The sequence below is a fragment of the Callospermophilus lateralis genome, chromosome 10, assembly GCF_048772815.1.
Source record: "Callospermophilus lateralis isolate mCalLat2 chromosome 10, mCalLat2.hap1, whole genome shotgun sequence".
NCBI classification, from domain to species: domain Eukaryota; kingdom Metazoa; phylum Chordata; class Mammalia; order Rodentia; family Sciuridae; genus Callospermophilus; species Callospermophilus lateralis.
The window spans coordinates 123,684,339-123,701,383 of NC_135314.1; the positions used below are offsets into that span (position 1 = coordinate 123,684,339).

Below are 17,045 nucleotides of genomic sequence, written 5' to 3' on the forward strand. Positions count from 1 at the left end.
TCTATTGATGTATTACTGTGCTAAGTTTATTATTTTGAACCTCCCTGTATCCCTGGGATAAATTTAATTTGATCATGGCACAGGATCTTTTTAATGTACTTTTGTGTTTGATTTGCTAACATAGTTTTGAGAATTATTGCATATTTGTTTATCAGGGATATTGATCTGTAATGATATGGGTTTTGGGGGGAGAGTAGGGGGGGGCAGGGATCAGAGAGAGAACTCAGGGCAGTTGATCACAGAGCCACATCCCCAGCCCTATTTCATATTTTATTTAGACACAGGGTCTCATGGAGTTGCTTAATGCCTCACTTAATGCCTCAGCCTCCTGGGTCACTCGGATTACAGATATACACCACCGCGCCTGGCTATAGTCTATTTTTGCTGTTGTTTGTTTTTGCCTGGTTTATTTATCAGGGTAATGCTATCTCAACAGAGTAAGTTTTCAGGGGTTTCCTCCTTTTCATTTCTTTAAAGTATTTAGAGGAGAATCGTCATTATTCCTTCTTTAAATGTTTGGCAGAATTCAGGCATGAAGCCATCTCATCCTAGGCATTTCTTCTTTGGTAAATTTTTGTATTACTGGTTATTGATCACTTCTGATTTTTGTCATTGTGATTCAACTTTGTTAGGTCATGCGTATCCAGAAATTTATACTTTTCTTCTAGGTTTTTCAATTTATTCCTATATAGTTACACATCATAATCCTTAATGATTCTTTGTATTTCTATTCCCAGATGTTATTTACTTGGGTCTTCTGTTTCTTTTTTGTTGTTGCTATTGTTGTTTTGTTAGTCTACATAGTAAAGATTAGTCAGTTTTATTTATCTTTTTTTAAAAATCCCTTTTTTATTAATCTTTTGTATTTTTAAGGCTCTGTTTTATTTACTTTTGCTCAATCTTTGTTATTTTTTTTTCCTTCTACTAACTTGGGGTTTGGTTAATTCTTTTCTAGTTCTTTAATTTACATCCTTAATTTGTTTTTGTGAAATCTTATTTTTCTAATGTAAGTACTTGCTATATAAAAACTTACCTATTTGTTCTGCTTTTACCATATTGCCATAAGTTTTAGAACATTATTTTTATATGTTTGCAAGAAATTTTTAAATTTCCCTATTGGATAATGAAGAGAATGTTTTCTAATATGCATTATTTCTTTAGTCAGTGTCTGAATTTCTTACTGTTAATTCTTCTAGTTATATTCCATTGTTTTCAGAGGAAGATACATGCTTTGGCTTCATTTTTTTCAAATTTGCTGAGACTTACTTTGTGACCTAACATGCCTGTCCTGTGCTCATCATTCAGAATTGCATTATTCAATCTCCATGTATTTATATAGTTTCTGTAGTTTTCTTAGCCAATGAATGTATTTTGTTATGATCTGATATGATGCAAAGAATTATTTCAGTTTTTGAAAAATGTTTTCAAAGACTTGTTTTGTGTCCTAAAATAGGGTTTACCTTGGAGAACATTTCATGAGCATCTGAAAAGAAAGCATATTCAGCTGTTGTTGGATGAAATATTCTGTAGATGTTCCTAAGTCCATTTGATCTATAGTAGGTTTTATTTGTGTAGTGTCTTTGTTGATTTTATAGTTGGATGATGTATCTATTGGAGAATTATATTGAAGTCACCATGATTGTTGTATTGGAATTTATCTGAGTCTTACTGTCAAATATTGTTTATTTTGTCTCATTCAGTGCATAGGTATTTGGGGGATAATATTTTCAGTCTTTATTTTTTCTTGTTGGACTTTTTTCTCTACCAGTGATCTTTTTAGCCACATTTTTTTTTTTTTGGATTAAAATTTGCTTCTTTCTGATGTGATAGTTACCACCCCTGCTTCTTTCAGGCTTCATCTGCATTAAATATAATTTTCCATCTTTTCATTTTCAGTCTGTGGATGACTAATATACTCTTCTAATGAGATTTATTCCTTTCTGAGATCTCCTTATTAAAACTTCTATCATCTTCTGTGTGTAGAATTTTCTATTTTTCTGTAGTATTTGCTTAATGGTCATGATTTCCTTTTGTTTATGCTTATCACATAAATTCTTTATTTCTTCTTAGAGTCTGTCACATAATTACTTGGAAATAGCAGTCTAGGTTTATAATTACATTCTTTCAGGGCTTGAAACAATTTGTTCCAAGCCTTCCTGGCCTTTAGAGTTTTTGCTGAGAGATTTGCTGTCATTGTGACTGGTTTCCTTTATACATGACCTTGGCATTTCTGTCTTGTAGCTTTTCAAAATTCTTTACTTGGTCTGTATTTTTGGTATATCAGTGTCATGTATCTCTCTTGTTCTATGAGCCTTGTTAGGTCTTTTAATGTCCCATATTTCTTAGATACTCTGATCATGTAAAGTATTCTCATTAATATTTTCTCTTCAAGGCCTAAAACTTTGTTTTCTACATCACCTAATCTATTAGTAAGACTTTCAAATGACTTTTTTATTTGATTGAGATTTTTATTTCCAAGATTTCTGTTTGGTGCTTTTTATGAATCTGTATCTTTTAATTGAAATGCTCTTTCATAGCCTACCTTTCTTCCTTTAGTTTATTTGATAGATGTTCTTTTACTTCAGTGATCATTTTAACCAATTTTTGAATTTTTAAAAAATGTTTTTAGTTGTTGATGGACAATACCTTTATTTTATTTGCTTATTTTTATGCAGTGCTCAGAATCAAATCCAGTGCCTGACACTTGCTAGAGGAGCGCTCTACCACTGAGCTACAACCCCCGTCCAAAAACTTGTTGAATTCTTCATCTGACATTTTCTTGACTTCAATGTCTATGAAATCAGTTATTGGAGAGGTGTGAATTTTGAAAACTATCTTATTACCTTGTTTCCTCACATTTTTTGTATTTCTGGGTTGATATTTTCACATCTGCTAGGATGATTATCTCTTCCAGTGTTATGTAAGGAACTTTTTAGTGAACTATTTCTCTTAATTGTGTGCCCTGAGTTGGGAATATATCTATGTCAAAACTCACACCCAACATTATTTTTATATTCAGTCCCTCACACTGTTTTGAATGGAGATACAGTCAGCTGTGATCAATTCAGAACAAAGCCATATACTAATAAACCTTCAAAAAAAAATATTCTGAACATGTTCTTCTCAATCTCTTTTATCTAAAAGTGGAAATGTGGAGTAATTCTCTAGCATAAGTTAAGAAATTAGGTATTAAAGAAAGTACATTGCTATTAAACTGTAGGGTCATGATGAGGAAAGAGGGAAAGGAAATGGCAGTGGAGAGACAGGAATAGAAAACACACAAAGAAAAAGAGGGAGAGAATATAAAGTGAACAAGGAGAAAAAAGAATGAGTAAATCCATTTAATTCATTAAATATATATATTTATATATATAATTGTTAATGAATACAATATTAAATAATAGGGAGAAACCTAGCAAATCAATATAAAAATAATATCTGTGAAATAAAAAACTATTTTTAAATTATTTCTTACTAAAATAATTGAGATGGAGAGATTTCTTATTGGGCCTTCTGGATTTGAATTTCATTGGGTTTTGGCAGGCTTAGTAAATGCCCTCACCTCCTAGTTTGCCTGTAAGTTTCTCTGGATGTGGAAATAATAACTTCTCTAGCCCACCTCTGATGCAAGTCTATTCTGCTCCCTCTGTTGTTTGGTATGCTGGGCGTGCCTATGGCTTTCTGGAGGGTGAGAGAAAGAACCCCTAATTGTCTATAGTTTAGCATCCAGGTCTCTTCCTGGATGGGATTGCAGTCTTATGTGCCGGCCTATAAAAGTGTTTCCTGCACCCAGAACTGTCAACTGGACTGAGCTTACCTGTGTAGATTTCAAGATGCACAGAGTGTGGCAACCCTGGGCTGTAGTGCAGGGTCCCATCCATAGTGGCACTGAGTAACTTGCAGGAGGTGCAGAGTAGACGCCTGTGGCTGGGACACAAGCATGGTTGAGCCTGAGTCTACTATTGACAGCTTTGGGGTTGCATAAACAGGCTGCTCTTAGGGCATGCACTGTGCTGTGGCACTACAGGATGCTTCTGTCAGCTACTGAAGAGGGGACAGCTTTGGTAGGAACTGAATAGTGCTAGTGTGTAGCAGCTGTAGCCAGTTTCTAGGTTGTGTTCAGCACTGCTAGGCCTCAGGTGGCTTCTTCTGTTTTATGGTGCATGCTTTCTATGCCTATATGATTTCTCCTGGAATCACCCAGTTCACCCAGGATTCCCACATATGTGATCTGATGTTTGCTTGGCTGGACCAGTAGCAAAGGCATAGCACCTGTCGCTTCTTGAAGGCTCATGGGGTTGGGATTGAACCAGTAGGTCCAGGCAAATGCAATGGGGGCCAGGCCACCCCAGATGGCTGAAGTACATCCATTCAGCACTGAGGAATTTACTGGTAACTAAGCTAGTCTGCCCACCTGCCTCCCAGGGTTGTGTGTGTCACCAAGGGAACCTGCTTTCCAGTTCATCAACAGGTTGTGCTTCTAAAAATGACTCGCCTGACTGTTTTAAAGGGACCTCAGTTGGCCATGTCCTCAAGGTAGGCTGCCTAGGTGCTTCCCAGGGCCATATGAAACTGGGCAGCTAGTTCAGAAGGCTGAGTTGGCTAGGAGAAACTGCCTGGCTGCTATACGGATTCCTAGGTGGACAGTGTCTTAATGTGGTACTCTGTAGTAGGAACCTGTGGTAGAATGGGCATAGTGTGGGCTGGGCTCTTTTTCTGGGGATAGTGCAGTAGTATGGTAACCCAGTAGCTCCCCAAACGATGCTCATGATCTCAGAAGACTGAAGACTCATCTAACAGCAAATGATTCAGGCGTCTGAAGTGAATAGGGACTGCTAGGAGCCTCTTACTTCCATGCTGAGTGTCTTGATTAGAGGCCAATCTCAAAAGACAGGGTGAAAAAGTATATGCTGATTGCTTAGTTGCCTTCTTTAAAAGGCCATCGTGCGTGTATCCTCATAATCCCTATTGTCTCTTTCATGTCCCCACAGAAATACTCCAGTGAAATAGCTATTCTTTTTTCTTCATTTGGCTCTTCCTGTGGATAGAAGTCTGGCATCTCTTGTTTTGTCAATCATCTTGGTGACGTCACCTTTATTTTTTCCTTTTGTACTGGCTGTACTCTCCAGTACAGTAATTCACAGGGAAAAAGTACTTATTTCTGATCTTAATATCGATAGCCATCTAGGAAATACAAAGCAAAAGCACAATGAGGTATCATCTCACCCTCGTTAGAATGGCTATTATCAAAAAGATAACAAACTTGTGAGAACTTGGAGAAAAGGGAATTCATATGTTATTGTTATGAATGTAAATTAGTATAGTCACTAAGGAAAAAATTAGGCAGATTCCTCCAAAGTTAAAAAAAAAAAAAAGAAAAAAAAAAGAAGTACCATATAATCTAGTAATCCAGTATACTAATGGTTATACATCCAACAGAAATGAAATCACTGGGTCAAGAAGACAGCTATGCCCCCATTGATTGCAGCAGTATTTACAATATCCAAAATATGGAGCCATCCCCAAGTGTCCATTAACAGAATAATGGATAGAGAAAATGTGGTGTGTGTATATATTAAAAAAAAAAAAAAAAAAAAAGGATGAAATTGTATCATTTGTGAAAACATGGATAAGCCTCAAGGGCATTTTAAGTGGAATAAACCAGGCACAAAAACATGGTCAGTGTTAAACTTATTCAGTTCCCATTCTTTAAGACCTTCACTCTTTATTGCTTCTTTTGCTGTACAGACATTTAGTAGTTTAATAAGATACCTTTTTTTTTTTTTTTTTTTATGCTTTTGTTTCCTATACTATTTCTGTTGTTTTTTGTTTTGTTTTGCTTTGTTTTTATTTGTGTGTGTGTGTGTGTGTGTGTGTGTGTGTGGTCTTCTTAAAAATATCCTTGGCCATAGCAGTATCCTGAAGGATTTTTCCTGTTTTCTTTTAGTGGTTTCAGAATTTCAGATCTTACGTAAATCTTTAGTCCATGTACAGTTGATTCTTGAAATGAGGTCTCATTTTATTCTTCTGCATGTGGATACCCAATTTTCCCAGCATCATTTATTTAAAACACGATTTATTCTCCCATGTGTGTTTTTCATATCTTTCTCAAAAGTCAGTTGGCTATATATGCTTGTGTTTACTTCTAATCTTTTTTGTTCCGTTGGTCTATATGTCTCTTTTTTGCCAATCCCAGGATGTTTTCATTACTTTGTAGTATTTGGGCGAAGAGGGGTACTGGGGATTGATCCCAAGTGCCATAGGTAACCACTGAGCTGCATCCCCATCCCCTTTTATTCATTTATTGTTTGTTTGTTTGTTTATTTAAAGTTTGAGATAGTGTCTTTCTATATTGCTGAGGCTGTTTATTTAAAGTTTGAGATAGGGTTTTGCTATATTGCTGAAGCTGGCCTTGAACTTGCAGTCCTCCTGCCTTCACCTCCCAAGTCACTGGGATTATAGGCATCTGTCACCATGCCCAGCAGCTTTGTAGTATATTTTGAAGTGAAGTAGTATAATGCCTCCTGTATTTTTGTTTTTTCCCAAGGTTGCTTTGGCTATTGGGGGTATTTTATGAACCCATATAAATTTTAGTATTTTTTTTTTTTTTTTTTTTTTTTTTTTTTTTTTTTTTTTAGTTCTGTGAAAAATGTCATTTGTACTTTGGTGTATGGATTGCTGTCTTGATTCTTATTTCAGGTAATTTTGATGCTATTGATGTATAACAGTGCTGCTGAAGGGTGTGTGTGTGTGTGTGTGTGTGTGTGTGTGTGTGTGTGTGTTTAAGGTTGATTTTGTGTCCTTCAACTTGATGAGTTAATTTACTACTTGTAATTGTTTTCTGGCAGAGAGTCTGGGTGTTTTTTGTTTTTGTTTTTTAAATATATAAGATCAGGTCATTTGCAAACAGTGACAATTTGATGATGACTTTCCACTTTGTATGCCCTTTATTTCTTTTTCTTACCTAATTGCTCTGGCTAGGATTTCTAGTACTATGTTGCAAATGTGATGAAAGAATGGGCATCCTTCTCCTTTGCAGTTGTATATTTTTGATGCATTTCTTTTTTCCTGATTTATTGTTAATTTATTTTCATAATGTTTTATTTAATTCTTCAGATATGCTTTCCTTTAATTCTTTGGTTTTATTTGTTAGAGCCACTTTAAATTGTCTTTAGTAAGGCTGGGCATGTTCGCTTAGTGGTAGAGTGCTTACCTAGCATTCTGCTTTTGGTACTGGGGATTGAACACAGGGTTCACTTTACTACTTAGTTCTATCCCCAGCCCTTTTTACTTTTTTTTTTTTTTTATTGTGAGACAGGGTCTCACTGTGTTACTTAAGGTCTCGGTCTCCTGAGCTTTTAGGATTACAGGCATGTGCCACCACACCCAGTTTGCCTAGCTTTCTTGAGACCTATGTCTCATCAATCCTTATTATGATCAAAAGAGAAGATTCTTGGTATTTGACATGTGGGCCCACAGAGTCCAACAGTGTTTCAGATCCCGAGTATGGGCCATACTTTGTTGTTTTGTTTTTTGTTTTTCTACTGGGGGTGGGGTTTCCCCACACTTATTTTCTTATAGAATGTATTCTTTTAAGTTGCCTTCTTCTGTGCATATGAGTATTTAGTGCTTGGATTCCAACAAATCAGCTCCCTGAGCATCAAAGCTGATGGTGTTCATAGGCATGCTCAACCTTGGCAATCTACTCTATCTTAGGATTTTTGAAGAAATCAGTTTCATGCCAGAATGCCATAGGCATTCATTCTTCTTATCCTAAGTTCACTAACTTTTTATAAGTAAATGTTTTTGCCTTTTTTTTTTTCTTAACTGATTTCCAGAGGACCAAAGTTGGGAGTGGGGTGGTATTGGGTTTTATTGTTGTTGTTGTTTTTAATATATATATTTTTTTTACTTGTAGTTGGACACAATATTTTTATTTATTTTTATGTGGTGCTGAGGATCGAACCCAGTGCCTCACACATGCAAGGCAAGCGCTCTTCCACTTTGCCACAACCCCATCATCCCTGACCCCGAGCTCTTTTTGATATTTATTTTGAAAAAGGATCTTGCTTAGTTGCTAAAGCTGGCTTTGAACTTTTGATCCTCTGGCCTCAGTCTTCAGAATTATTTGGATTACAGGAGTGTGCCATCACACCTGGCAACAACCTCCACCATGTATACGCCCCCTGCAAGGAGTGAAGAAGAATTTTCATTCTTCTGTTATCCTACCTCCATGTCTGAATATTTTGCCTCTTGGTATGGAAATCTAGGTTAAATTTTGAAGTTCTTTTTTTGTGTTTTTAATTCTTTAAAGTAATAGATTCACTGTTTCTGTATTGCCTTAATGCCACCTTTAAAAGGAAGTCTCCTGTCATTCTTTTCTTGCATCCTTTGTAGTTAATTTCTTTTTACTTTGGTTACCTTTTAGGTGTTTCTCCTACTGGTTGTTTTTACACTGTTCTGTTATGGTATTCTTTGTTATGTTTGTGATCTTCCTTTTCTTTCTTATTGTCTTTCCTTAACATATTATGGTTTTCTGTAGCTTCTTGAACATGTAGGTACTTTTTTTCATTTTTCTCTTTCCTTTCAGGACTTGTATTTTTTATTGAATGCCTGACATGTTGGGTTTTTCTTTCTGTTTCGGATAGTTTTATATTATTACAAATATTACTTGTACTTTTTTTCTTGGACACAGTTATGTTTAATCTTTTCATACCTACTTTTAAGGTTTGTTAAGTGGACTGGAAGAGCATTTAGTCTAAAACTAATTTTCTCTCCAGTATTTAGATAATAAATTTTGTACTCTATTCTGTCTCCTGTGAATTATAAGATGTTCCCACCCTGGCCTATCAGAACACAAACTTTCTAGCCATGTATTTTTGCCCCCCTGCTCATTTTTTCTGGTCCTTCTATTTTTTCTCCATCCTAGGGTGGTTTCTTCACATATACACTCTCTACTACTCAGCTAAAGAGACCATAGGGTTCTTTTGCAGATTTTTAGAAACTTCTGTTTCTGTTTAGCTGTCCCTTTTGATCCTGCGCCTTATATCGTATAATCACCTTGGCCTTGCTGAAGTTCCAGCTCCTTCTCCACTCTATTATGACCTAGCTCTGGTTAGGTTTCCCTGCTTACTATGCTGCCTGGCATGTATAGAACTGGTCCAATTTTAAGGCTTACCTTGTGTTATCCCTTGTCAGGGATCACTGTCTTTTTATGATTTCCCTGAATCTGTAACACCAAATAAAACAGCATTTACTATTTAATGATTGATTTTTACTGAGTCTTGCCAAAGCTTTCAGCCTATTATTCTCATATAAACAAGAATTCTTTAATTTCATGGTGTTAACTTTAACTGATTTGTATTTATTTTATCAGACCTTATATCAATTTGTATTAGATCTGTTTTAGCTTACTATTGATATATAAAAAATTCAGCCATTCAAAACAAGTGCCAGTATAGTTGACAATATAATCTACCTCCCAGATATGAACAGTATGCTATGGATATCAGCCATTAATTTTCCAGAAGTATCATTCAGTTTTCTTTATTGACAAAAGTATGATGTTATTGCATTTATATACTTGAAATAGTGGGTGCTATGAGAGGTGGCACTTTAACACCTTGTGTTCCACCCACCAACCCTAATGTCAAAAGATGAATTTCAATTGTATTATGCTAGTCTATTATTAATTTATAAGACATGAAAAATAATCTGACTGAAATTCATTTAATCTACAGTGTGAGAATTGTACAGACTAGATGACGCACTTGCTTCATCAAGTAAGTGGCTCAGAGTAAGAACAAGTGGTTGTGAAAAACCTCCATTTAAAATACTATGAAAAAGTTATTTACAGATTTATATTTAATGAATAGGATGGCCTTTAGAATGTTGAAGAGATAGTTAATTGGAATATAATACTTTGGAATTTAACTAAAATCACATTATAAAAGGATACGAGATATAGAAAGATGCTTTTGATTTCATCAGTCCTTTTTTATTTTTTATTTTTTTGATTTTTTGGTCCTGGGATGCTTTACCACCAAAACACACTTCCAGTTCTTTTTATTTTTTATTATGAGACAGGGTCTTGCTAAGTTGTTGAGGCTGACCTTGAATTTGTGATATGGGTGTGTGTGCCATTGTGCCCTTCATCAGTCCCTAAGAAGGGAATTTGAAAAGAAGATTGTAGAGAAATAGTACTAGTGATATAACCAATATTTTTTAAAATTACTTAAAAAAATTAGAATCTTCTGATTGAATGATTAATTTGTATGAATCGTCTTACAAATGTTTTATCACCTACTTTAATATTTGCTTTGGAAGCAAATAGTTTATTCTGAGCAAAGTGTCACTCTATTACTTTAATCTCACTTATAGTTCATGTTTGACCTAACCTATAAGTCTGTTTGATAGTTAAAATATAGAAGATATCTTTCTTTTAAAGGCAATATGTCTTGGGGCGGGTGGGGGATAACCAGGAATTGAATTCAGGGCCATTCAACCACTGAGCCACATTATCAACCATATCTTGTATTTTATTTAGTGACAAGGTCTCACTGAGTTGCTTAGCGCCTCGCTTTTGCTGAGGCTGGCTTTGAATTTGGGATCCTCCTTTCTCAGCCACCCAAGCTGCTGGGATTACAAGCATGCACCACTACATCTGGTGGTAATGTGTCTTTGACAATGTATTTTTAGTCTTATTTATACCCAAAGTTCTCTTTATTGCAAAATTCTGAGGACTGATGCATGGTTGTAAATAATCACCAAGTTTTCTATAGGAGAAATGGTGCAATGACTTTCTCCCTTTTGTCATTATTTTTACTAATGAATAATGCAACAAAAATGAGAGGAAAACTAGCCTTAATTTATTTAACCTATTACTTTTATTTTTCTTTTGCTGTGCCTGGGGTTTGAACCCAGGGCATTGTATATGCTAGGCAAGTGCTCTACTACTGAGATACAAACATAGTTGTAAACCTATTACATTTTTATTATGTTTAAAATAACTCTGGTCAGGGACTATAGCTCAACAGCAGAGCACTTACCTAGGAGTGCACTGGGTTCAATCCTTAGCACTGCGTTTAAAAAAATAATAATAATAAGTAAAATAAAGGTATCCCATCTATCTACAACTACAGAAAAAAAATTGTAAATATATATATAACTCTGGTCAGCCTGAAAAAATAAATAATTAGATTTAATTAGGAAGCTGGAGAGTTTTAGCTCTTCACATGTTAAGTTTACTTCTCAGAAACCTTCCTCTTCTCTCCTCTATCATTTTACATGCTTCAGTGTTTCCTTTAATGCCTTCTACTAATGTTCAACACTCCTTAAGTTAGTGTTTATTTTAATGATCTTACTTTAAGTTATGTCTCTAGTGTCCACTTATTATTCACAGTGTAAAATAGTATTATTTTTCAGAAACTCCTTCAGCTGTTCCTTTCTTTGCAGGCTTCTTCTTACCAAAACAGAAAACCCTCTGTAGTTGGTCTGTTGTAGAAAATATAATTTTTTCTCACCAAATCTTATCTACAAAATTGGCTGTAATATGAATTCATTTTTTGTGCTGTGATTTAGGTAGTGTACCATTTCTGACATTCTGAATTATTTCTCATTTTAGAGCCCTATGAGATTCCTTGTATACGAACAGTGATTGTGTCAGTATCTCTATATTAGTCAAGAGTTTTCCCAAAAATTTGTTGTTTTTTTTTTTTAAAAAAAATATTTATTTTTTAGTTTTCTGCGGACACAACATCTTTGTTTGTATGTGGTGCTGAGGATCAAACCCAGGCCGCACGTATGCCAGGCAAGCACGCTACCGCTTGAGCCACATCCCCAGCCCCAAAAATTTGTTTTACAGTAATTTTTATTTTTTTCTACATCCTTAGTAGGAAAGCATCCATCGAAATAGTGCAAGAAGCATTTATCTTAAGAAGACCAGTAGAGTCGATTTCATTCTTGGGGGGTTTTTTGTTTGTTTTGTTTTGTTTTTTGTAAGCAGAAAGTCATTAAATTTCAATCTGCCAAGAAAGAAAATCCACAGTTCAGACTTTAAATTAAAGGACATGTTTCCCCAAAAAGACTGTGAGGGTCAGTAAGTTGGTGACTTTTTCATAAAAACATACATGGTCACTTTTTATGCTATAAAATAGTGTTAGAACAAAGGATTTTTGTAATTGCCCTGCAATTATAGTTTTCTATTTGTTGTTCTTTGTTTAAATTCCCAAGTAAAGGGTACTGCTTTCATATTTAGTCATTATTTCAAGGCCCCAATGATACAATACCGTGAAAATCAGTATAGGTAACCTAAAATAGAATTTAGAATATTTTAGACATAGGGATGACTACAAACATGTAGGTGCTAATACACTGGCTATTTGAACTAAAGGAGAACTAATTTGTGGTTCAAACAACAAGACTATAGGTTTCAATGAGCTTGATAAGGATCCTTAATCAAAATAAAAACTAATGTTAGATACTTTTTACCATACCACCAAGCTTGGCACTATAAAACAACATTTATTCTGTCATAATTTTGTGGGTCCAGAATTTGGGAGTGTTCCAGCTAGGTAATTCTGGCTCAGATTTCTCAATATTGATTGCAATTAATATCATATAATAGGGTGACTGTTGGTGGTAATATTATATTGTACATTTCAAAAAGTTAAAAGAAAGGATTCAAACTTTTTTTGCCATAAGGATAAGTGATCACATAGGTATGTTTTAACTTGTTTTAAATATTACACAGTATATACATGTATCAGTATCACTTGTTACCCCATTAATATGTAGAGTTTTTATATATTAGTTAAAAATTGATCCAAAAAATAACAATTGCTATTGAGACATCACTTGAGAATGCAGATAACTGAGACCTTAACTAGGACTGGAGGATCTACTTCGAAGATGGTTTATTCACATGGCTCTGACAGAAGTCTCCAATTACTCATCCATGGAAGTTTTCATAGGGCACACCAAGTATGATCAAAACATGGCTAATGGCTTCCCCATAGAGAGTAGTTTAAGAGATAACAAAACTCAAGTCACAGTATCTTTTTTACTTAGCCTCCGAAGTAATAAGTCTTCATGTTAACCATATTATATTCATCAGAGGTAAGTTATTTAGTGTACTCACACTTGAGTAAAAGGAAATTAATCTTCACCAGAGAATAGTTGCAAAGAATTTATGGACATACTGTAAAAACCACCGTAAAAGAGTTTTAATTTTACTATCTATTCTGTGGTATTAAATACAGTCACATGTAAAGAATAGCTGATCTGTAGAAAAATATTTGAGCTTTTAAAGTTAAGGTGAAAAGGATCAGATTGGCATCTGAACTAAATAAGCCTTGGGATTCCTAGGAGACATGCTGTATCCAGTTATTGGCAGTCATGCAGAGAAGCTATATTCCAGGAACATAAGTTGTTTAGGAGTCTAGCTGGTGAAACAAAAAGGCATTAGAGGCTCAGTGACATGGTACTTGCCTTGAATGTGCAAGGCCCTTAGTTCGGTCCCCAACACTGCACAAGACAAAAACAAAAAACAAAAACAAACAAAAAACCCAAAGCATTAAATAGAATAGGAGTCGATATAGAGGTAAGTATAAGAAATGTTTTAAATAAGACTGTTTTCCTTAAATAAAGCTAAGCCTTTTTATTCTCTAACCTGTGGGAAATAGCCGTCTTAATCCCAGTGTCAGTGGTAATTCGAATTAAATCCAAATGTAAAGGAGAGTTCTGTGTATGGGTACTTGATAAACTTTGTGGTTGCCATAGTTTAATTAGTATGCCTATTGATTTTGTTCTCTTCCTGCTTCCGTGAGATTGTATAATAGACTTAGCTGTGTTGTGTTGTTGTTATTGGTTTTGTTTGGTAAGATTGACTTTTATAAAGGTGGTATAACAGAAGAGTCAAATGGATTCCTGATGGAGTTTACTACTGGGTCTGAGAGAATGAGAAAGCTAAAATGTATGATTTGGGTGTTTTATAGTTATGTTTTATAATTGTGTTTTGGTTTTGGAGAGGGATTGTTTTGTTTTCTTTTAAAAAATTTTTTTTTTACTTTTGGGTGGACACAATACCTTTATTTTTTATTTATTCGTATGTGGTGCTGAGGATCCAACCCAGCGCCTCACACACACTAGGTGTGTGCTCTACCGCTGAGCCACAGCCCCAGTCCCTGTTTTGTTTTCTTTGGGTAGTTTTTTTTTTTCCCCCTTTGTTATCATTTGTTTTTATTTGAATAGCCCTGTAGAAAATAAAGTATATAACCCTATACCTCACAGAGACAAAATTCTATATTAAAGAGCAAGATACAATCAAGTGTATGAAGCACTGGTTTACAGAGAGATTTTTAAATATCTAATAAAGTTCAAGATGTACATTCCTATTCACTTGTTAATTTAACTAATAATTATAAACTCATTGTCTTACAGATGTTGTTGACCATGTCCTTCAGTGGGTATATAGTCGTTTCAAGAGAGAATATTTACTGCCTTACAGTAATATTATCTTAGTCAGATTCCCATCACTGTGACAAATATCTGAGATAAACAATTTAAAAGGAGGAAAGGTTTATTTTGGCTTACAGTTTCAGAGGTTTCAGTCTATGATCACTTGACCCTGTTGCCTTTGGACCTGTGGTGAGGTAGTACTTAATTATCGGGAGCCACATGGTAGAAGAAACTGCTCACCTCATGGCAGCCAAGTAGCGAAAAAAGTGAGGAAGGGCCCAGGGTCCCAATATTCCCTTCAAGAGCATGTTCCCTAAGACCTTCCACTAGACCCCACATCTTAAAAATTCCCCACTTCACAATAGTGTCTCAGACTGGCAGCCAAGCCTTGACCATTTTGTCCTACGGGGGACATTTTAAGATGTAAACCATTACAAACATGTAAAGCATTGTGGTACTTTCTCTCCTATATATTTTTATGTATTTGTTATAGCTCATTAAATTTATTTGATAATGTACTAATGGATAATGATATACTGTTTGAAAAGCTCTTCATGAATTTGCACAAGAAGATATGTCCATCGATGCTTATGGAGTCATTGTTAATAAAAGCAAAAACTTGGAAACAACCTAAATGCCTATAAGTAAGAGATGTATAAATAATTTGTAATATATTCATAGGAACAGTGAGTACCAGTTAAAATGAGTTGATACGTATAAATTGTAAGACTTGAAAAAGCTGGTTGGAGAAGAATATCTATAGGATATTTATGTGACCTTTCAAAATATGTGAAGCAATGTAGATGAGATTAAAACAAAAATATAGATAGGAATGATATTCACTAAATCAAGAATAGTTATTTACTCTTATGTAGGGAGTTTCATTAGTAAGAAATATTTAGAAAGTTTTACCTGTAATATTTGTTTCTTTGTTGAGCAGTGGATACATGGTTATTATATTGTTTCTATACCTTTTTATGTCTAAAATTTTTTGGTTTAAGAAAAAAGCAATTTTCTTGAGCCTTTCATGTTTCAGAGTAGAGTAGGTGCATCATCTCATATTTGTGGTAAAGTCATTATTGGGGAGCTACTGGGGATTGAACCCAGGCACACTTTTACACTGAGTCACATCCCCAGCCCTTTTTATGTTTTATTTTGAGAAAGTATCACTAAATTGCTTGGAGCCTCACTGAGTTTCTGAGGCTGGCCTAAAATTTGTAATCCTCTTGCTTCAGCTTCCCAAGCTATTGGGATTATACATGTGTTCCACCACTCCTGACTAATGCTACTTTTTGTACTGCATTGTCTTCTGGAGTCTAGATGGATAAGACTTAGATTTTTTTTTTTTTTTTTAAGAAAGAATGAGAGAGAGGGAGAGAGAGAGGATTTTTTTAATATTTATTTTTCAGTTTTTTTTTTTTTTTTGGCGGACACAACATCTTTGTATGTGGTGCTGAGGATCGAACCCGGGCCGCACGCATGCCAGGCGAGCGCGCTACCGCTTGAGCCACATCCCCAGCCCCAGGACTTAGATATTTGAGAGATTATAATGGCTTACATTTATAGAAAGTTTATTAGGAGTATTTTACTTATGATTTCATTCTTTAATAACACTGTTAGGTTTTATTATTATCACTATTTTATAATATTTTTAAAGAATACCTAAGAAAGAGGTTTTATAGGTAAGGAAACCTAAGAAAGTAACTTGTCTAAGGTCACACAACTAGTAAATAGCAGAATCAGGATTTGAACTCAGAATGTTTTGCTCCAGAACCTGTGCTGTTTATCCACTATGCTACAGAACCTCTCCATGAGAAATAGATATTATCAAAAGTGTAGAGAAACTGGGGCTGGGGCTATAACCCAGTGGCAGAGCTCTTGCCTGGCATGTATGTGACACTGGATTGGATCATTAGTACCACATAAAAATAAATAAAATATGGCTGGGATTGTGGCTCAGCGGTAGAACACTCACCTAGCACGAGTGGGACCCCGGTTCGACCCTCAGCACCACATAATAGAGGCATTGTGTTATGTCCATCTACACCTAAAAAAATAAATATTTTAAAAATCCATTTAAAAAATTAATTAATTAATTAATTAAAGGCATACTGTCCATCTACAACTACAAAAAAAGTGTAGGGACACTAAAATTTGAGAATAGTAGTATGGTTTGGGAAGAGAAATTTTCCCCCATTTTTATTCTGAGGCAAGAGAATGCTCTAGAAGGAACTGGAATTTATATGAGCGAGGAATGAAATATTAGAATTCTACCATTCATTTAATTACAAAAGAGAAACCAGTGTGCTTAATTTTCCATTAAAATGACAGATTATTGCCTTGTGTAAATTAGATAATTAAATTATTTTATAATTATTTGCATGTGGTAAATTAGAAACCTTGAAGATTGATTTACAGAAGAAAATTAGGATTCACCATATTATCCTCAGTATTTTTTTTTTTTTAAAGCTAGAGCTATAACCTGGCGAACAGTGAAGGAAAAGTGTTAGCATTGTATTTGTTCATGATTCATAGATCTTAAAGTAGGAAAATCATCCCAGAAGTATTATATTAAGTGCTTACAGTGA

At 34.8% G+C, this 17,045-nt stretch overlaps 1 protein-coding gene across 2 annotated transcripts in view; it reads left to right on the forward strand.

The window, feature by feature from the left end:
* Stag1 (STAG1 cohesin complex component) overlaps positions 1–17,045 on the forward strand; it is a 362,710-nt gene that overhangs the window by 238,406 nt on the left and 107,259 nt on the right. The gene's annotated exons all lie outside the window — the stretch shown is intronic.